This window comes from Gopherus flavomarginatus, chromosome 6 (genome assembly GCF_025201925.1).
Source record: "Gopherus flavomarginatus isolate rGopFla2 chromosome 6, rGopFla2.mat.asm, whole genome shotgun sequence".
Taxonomy (NCBI): Eukaryota; Metazoa; Chordata; order Testudines; family Testudinidae; genus Gopherus; species Gopherus flavomarginatus.
In genome coordinates, this window is record NC_066622.1 from 120930588 (window position 1) to 120937228 (window position 6641).

The following is a 6641-nucleotide window of genomic DNA, read 5'->3' on the forward strand; positions in this document are numbered from 1 at the left end:
CCCGCAAGGATTGAACTCACAACCTTAGGTTCAGCAGGCCAATGTTCAAACCACTGAGCTATTCTCTACAACAAAGTCAAAGCAAGTGAAGAAGAGTGATTGGCAGATCTGGCGTTGGTTAAGGTGTCTAGCAGTCTGTAGGTATTCCAGGTTCTTGTAATCCATCAGGACTTCGACCGGGAATTGGGCTTCTTCTAGGAGGAGGCATCAACCCTTGAAAGCTGCCTTGATAGCCAGTTGTTCTTTGTCCCCAATAGTATAATTTTATTCTCCCAGTGTAAGCTTCCACAGAATAAAAGGCAGATGGGTGGAGGTGGTTGCAGTTGCCCACATGATAAGATAATACTGCACTTTTGGGAAAGTTCCAGGTGTTGGACTTAATTGTAAATTGTTTAGTGGGATCTGAATGAATCAGTATGGGTTCAAAGGTGAACTCCCTCCTCAGTTAATCAAAGGCCAAATGAACCTCCTTGGACCAGGTGAACTGGGCCCCTTTTGCAGGAGTGCCATTATGAGTACAACAAGGCTAGCAAATCCTTTAATAAATCACCTGTAGAAACGGCAAAACTCAGGAGTTGCTGCCCCTCACATATGTCCATGGGTGCAGCCTAGCTGGATATTGCTGCCACCCTACATGGGTCCATAGTGAGTCCCTTGAGTGAGATGATATATCCCAAGAATTCCAATGTGTCCTTATCGAACTCGCATTTCTCAAGCTCCACATGGAGAGAGACTGCCAAAGCCACCTCTAAGACTGTGCACCAATGATTGTAGAGTCCTGACTTTCAAAGAAAATGAGGTTGTTGTCATGTAAATGATGACAAATTGGTCCAGCATGTCCCTAACAATGTAATTTATGGAAGGCTGGAAATTGCTGGGGCATTGCATAATCCAAGTGGCATGACCAAATACTTGAAGTGGCCTTACCTGGTACATATTTGCTCTTCAACTCATCTCTTTCCTGGATACTCACCAGATAAACTCTGCAAAAGGTCCAACTACATGAAGACCCTGGCAGAATGGAGTCTTTTGAACTGTTCATTATTAAGTGGTAAGGGCTACCAGTTTTAGATTGTAATCTTGTTCAGAGTTTGGTAGACCACACAAGGATGGAAGGAGCTGTCTTTCTTAATGATGAAGAAGGTGGGGGCTTTTCTGGGGATATGGAGAGGCAAGTGAACTCCTGCATGTTTTCCTTTAGCTAGTGTAACCCACACACTGTCTGGGTGTGATGTTCTGTTTCATCTAGTGGCACTGAGACCACTTAAAGAGAGAGAAATTAATGAATTTGCTCTACAGCCAGTCGTCTTTTAGGTCATGCGGTAGAGGCTCGTGCACTAAGCTTCAGAGGCCCCCAGTTTGATCCCACCACTGACAACCGGGGTCTGGCGGTGTTACAAGTTGGGGTTCATCCAGCATTCCAACTGAGAAGTCTCTGAAGCTCAGGACATGCTTCCTCAGGTAGGGGAAGTATGTAACCCACACACCTGGGTCTGGTGTTCTGTCCTATCTATTGGCACTCAGAAAACTTAAAGAGAGAGAACTTAATGAGTTTTCTAACAGCCAGGTGCCTTTTGGCTCATGCACTAAGCTCCAGAGGTCCTCGGTTCGATTCCGCCTGCCAACAACCGGGGTCTGTCGGTGTTACACTAGCTCTGGACTTCTTGTAATTCAGGTTCAGAGAGGGAGTAAATGCACCTGAAGAGAACCTCTGCTCTAGGCTGGAGATTGATGGAGTATGTGTAGCTTTGATGAGCAGTGTTGGTTTTCTTTTTGTCAAACATATCGGCATAGTTTTGATATTTAACAGGAATTCCTGGAGCCCTTGGGAAGGTTGTAGGCGTTGCCAGGGATGTGTTTAGCTCCTCTCTTCATGTCTCTGAATTCTTTAGAGGACAGACTAAGCTGCAAAGGGCTGTTGGTGCCTGGTCACCTGTCAGGAAACAGGATTGCTGACAAGACGGAGTCAAAGCATATCGTGTCTGACCACCAGTGAATGTGTGGGTTGCAGGCAACAAGCCAGGGAATGCAAAAGACAATTTATGAATGTGGGGTATAAATTAGCCCACGCTGGAGGACTTCTCAGGTCTTGAACGATTGTTACCTCTAAGGGAGCTGGCTGGTGGGTGCCCAGTCCCAATGGAAAGAGTGACCCATGTATAGACTCCACTAACTCAAGGAAGTCCTTATGCTGGATGGGAATATTGTGGGGATATTGTGTGTTCAGGCAAACTCCAGACCCATGAAATTACCAGAGGCACCTGAATCCACCAGCACCTCTGGGTTGATGTTGGACATCAAAAGGGTGTTGGAGCTGGAGAAGGAGTTGGAGTGGTGTTGGATGTTGATGTTGGTGTGGACTGCTGGGGAGAGGGGAAGGATGACAACCCATAGCCAGGCTGACGCTTGGCATTTCCTGACCTGGGCACAGACTGGACTTTGGCAGGACAGTTTAATGCAAAGTGTCCCAGTTCCCCACAGTATAGGCACAGACTTGGTGCACCAATTCTTCTCTATGTCAAAGTGGTAGGGTCAGACCTGATAGACTTGCATGGGTTTGTGCGATGGAGGAGGGACTTGTGATGGTGAGGCCAAAGATGGCAGGGCTGGGATGACCATTTTTTTTCTTGGCAATATTCAGTTAGGCAGTCATCAACCTAAATTAATAGGTCGACATAGATGGCGTGTGACTCTCGTCTTTGGGGAGGCTGGATGCAAGTATTGCAAGCTCCCTAGAAGTGGGGGGAGTCACTGGCACACAGATTATGGCCCCACCCTCTGCTCTGCCCCATGGTCCTGATCCCACTTGGCCTCTTGCCCCGAGGTCCTGTTCCCACTCTGCCTCTTCCTGCCCCTGCTCCCAAGTTCCCCAGGGCCCTCCCCACCCACCGCTTTTAGTAAGATGAAGCTGCAAAACATATACCCTTGTATCAGAGGTCCCGTATGAGACCTAAGGCCTGAGCTAAAATAATGGTTAAGACTTTACTAACATAAAGCAAAACTAAGCTGTGAGCCAAAGGCAGGCCCTGCTCACAGAAACTGGCAAGAAGATGACTGATGTTGCACATATACACATACCTAAAAGGTACTAAGCACTAGTAAGCTAAACATGTTTTAGGATAGTACCAGAACATTCGGTACTAACACATTCCACATTGAACAGGCTGACCCATCCTAAAGACAAGGTCAAAAGGATAATATGATGGATAGAGTTGTTTTGATTGAACCAACATGATAGGTGGCACCTTACTACGTAGAGGGGTTGTACCTCAATATGTCAGAAGTGATGTGTAACTTGTTTTACTTGTGTATAAGAATGTCCCCTGAGGAGGACAGTGGAGAGTCCCGCCACTGACTGAGCTGGTCCATTGTTGGGGGGGCATATATTCATAGTCTGGCCTGTAGGGTTTGCGGGAAACTATTACTGTGCTTGGTTTGACAATAAACCTGGCCAGGTGCTTTCGGACCTTATTGGAGTCTGTGGTTATTGGGTGTTCTCTCGGGGTCTGCTGTGCCAGCTCTGAGCGGAGGTGGGGCAGCACGCAGAGGGAACACGCGAGACTGTTACCATCATTGAACAGAACTGACTACCACACCGGTGATGCCTGACGACGCTACTCACTCCTCTCCACCCGCTCTCCCAAGGCTCCCTCTCCTTCTTTTGCCCTCCCACTTTTTTCTTGTGTTAAATACAAGTGATGGGGGGAGGGGTCAGAGAGGCACAAAAGGTGAGCTGTGGGGACCTCGGCAGAAGAGGAAAAGCGGGGGGCAGGAAGGGAAGAGTGAGGGCAGGGCTATGGGGCAACACGCTGAGCTGGGGTGGAACTTTGGGGAGAAGTGCGGGCAGGGCTGCGGTCTGGGCGCCGGTGGCCTCCCCTTCTCGGAAACTGCTAGTGGTGGCGCTCCAAAGGTGGCAGGCTGGCACAGCTCCAAAGGAAGGTATGCCACATTCAACATTTCTTGCCCCATTTGGAGAGGCTTAGCCTCCCCAAGCCTGTTATACCCACTGCCCCTGTAGGTCGACTAAGGTATCCAGGTTGGATGAGGATTCTATCCATACGTCATTGAGGCTGAGATGGAAACAATCACACTGCATGGCCTCATTCCACTTGGCATTCACTACCAAGCATCAGAACTCCGCTGCATATTTAGCAGCTGGCTGGTATCCCTGCTGCAAAACTGACTGCTGACAGCTCCTGCATTTCCTATCAGAGGTGGCTGCATTTCAGTAGTAGGTGAACTTTTTATGTAGTTTGAAGTAAGCATTTATAATTTAGAGAGTACTTCTGGATATAAGATGCTATATCAATGTAAGATCAGCATCAATAACCTTTCTGTTACCTCCTCCTAATCCAATTTTATTTTTCTTTCACCTGAACATTTGGGTGAGCAAGTTTCACTGGTACAAGGAAAGCAAACATGAGGAGAGCAAGAAAAATCCAAAGATTCACTCAGTATCCAAGCCAATCTTAGCAATAGTCAAAGATATTTGTTGAGCTGTGACAAATTGCCGGTACTGTTATGCTGGGTCTCGTGCTCTCTCTTCTTTGGGGAAGGTTCAGGGCACCATTGCTTGCCTCTGAATCAGTATTTTAATTACCCCACTAGTGTCCTTGAGGAGGGGAGTGGAGAGGGGGGGACCTGGGCCTGCCCTTTTCTCCAGGTCCCAACCCAGGGGCCCTGAGGTTTGTGGTGAACCACTTGAACTAGCGGTTCCTTCCCCTGGGCTACTTCCCTCTCCTGCCCTTCAGCTTGGGAAGAGGCTTCTTGCCCTCCTTCTACATAAGCCAGGTGCCCCTTACGTAGGGTTTTTGGATTTCTCAGCCCACAACAGCACTCCTCCAAACCTTCCTTTTGGTCTCTCTTCAAAACTGTTCTCTGCTCCAACTCTTTCAAACTGCTCTCTGCTCCAACCAAACCTTCCTACTCCAACTCCCACACTGTCTGACTGAAGCAGGGGGGTTTTATCACATAACTGACTGCTGGTGCTCTAATTGGCTTCAGGTGCTCTAGTTAATCTATAGCAAACCTTCCTCCCCTTGCAGGGAATAAGGCTCCCTGCTAACACTCTCCTGCTGCCCTCTGGCCATGCTGTATCACAGGCAGAGATTGGTCTGGCTTTCAGCTGAGAGGATGTGACTTGCAGTGATGGACAGTTGATGGTTAATCTGGCATGATCATGGTCACAGCAAGGCTGTGTGACAGTTTTTAAATCCCGTAGAACTGTGCTCCTGAGAAAAGACCATTGTAAATCAACCACCAGTGATGTGTGACACTGTAGAATTTCAAAGTTGCTTGACTAATTATTCAGAGATCAGCCTCAGAATTTTAATTCTCATCTCAGTGCAAGCCCTTTCATGGGAATATTCCATCATTGGCTCAGGGAACAGATACACTAACACATGAGTTAGCTGACCAATCAGAACTAATCAACAAGTATAAAGTACACTCAATTCCAATATTAAGCATTAAATATTGACAAAAAACTGTTCACAATGGAGAAAAATAATTCCTGGGCTTTAACTGCTGCTTTGCATAGCCTGCAGACAGAATAAACATGCATAACAATACAGTTCATAGATTCATAGATTCTAGGACTGGAAGGGACCTTGAGAGGTCATCGAGTCCAGTCCCCTGCCCTCATGGCAGGACCAAATACTGTCTAGACCATCCCTGACAGACATTTATCTAACCTACTCTTAAATATCTCCAGAGATGGAGATTCCACAACCTCCGTAGGCAATTTATTCCAGTGTTTAACTACCCTGACAGTTAGGAACTTTTTCCTAATGTCCAGCTTAAACCTCCCTTGCTGCAGTTTAAGCCCATTGCTTCTTCTTCTATCCTTAGAGACTAAAGTGAACAAGTTTTCTCCCTCCTCCTTATGACACCCTTTTAGATAACTGAAAACTGCTATCATGCTGCAGTAACTAGCATACATATTGGAGAACAAGTAGCGTGATTTTATTCCTGACCAGCTGTTTGCCAGTGGTTGTCATTCATACTAAGATGGCAGCGAGTGTGAATCTCTGGATCCCATTCTCTCTTGTCCACCCAACAGGAGTCACATATCATCATCCTTTCCATGATAGATGCTGGCTCAGAGAGAGGAGGCCCAAGTACATTTCCATGCCATTAGGAACAATGTGGACACCGTCACTCTACAACCCCTGCTTTTACTATATTACTTTCCTCTTGCAATTTTTTTTGTCAATAGTCCCTATGCCACCACTATTGACAGCTGTTAGACTGTCTAAATGAATACATACCATACCTCTCTTCTACACACTGGGAATGAATCGACAATTGCATTGGATGATCTCAGCTCACCCCCTAGTGACCAGTCGGAGTTCAATATCTATGCTCAGTACAATACTGCAGACACAGAGCCAGTCCAGAGGGCTGTTGAGCTCACCCAACTTCCACTGGACTTTGGAAATGGAGGACACTAAGCCACTAACAGGATGGGGCTCATAGCTAGTACTTAGATGGAGAATAAATCACAGTACTACCAAAAAGCTGATATAATTAGATCTGTGAACTGTTGCTTCTTATTATAGCAATAGTAGCTAGCTCTTATATAGCACTTTTCTTCCATGGATCGCGAAGCACTTACAAAGGAGGTAAGCATCATTAACTCC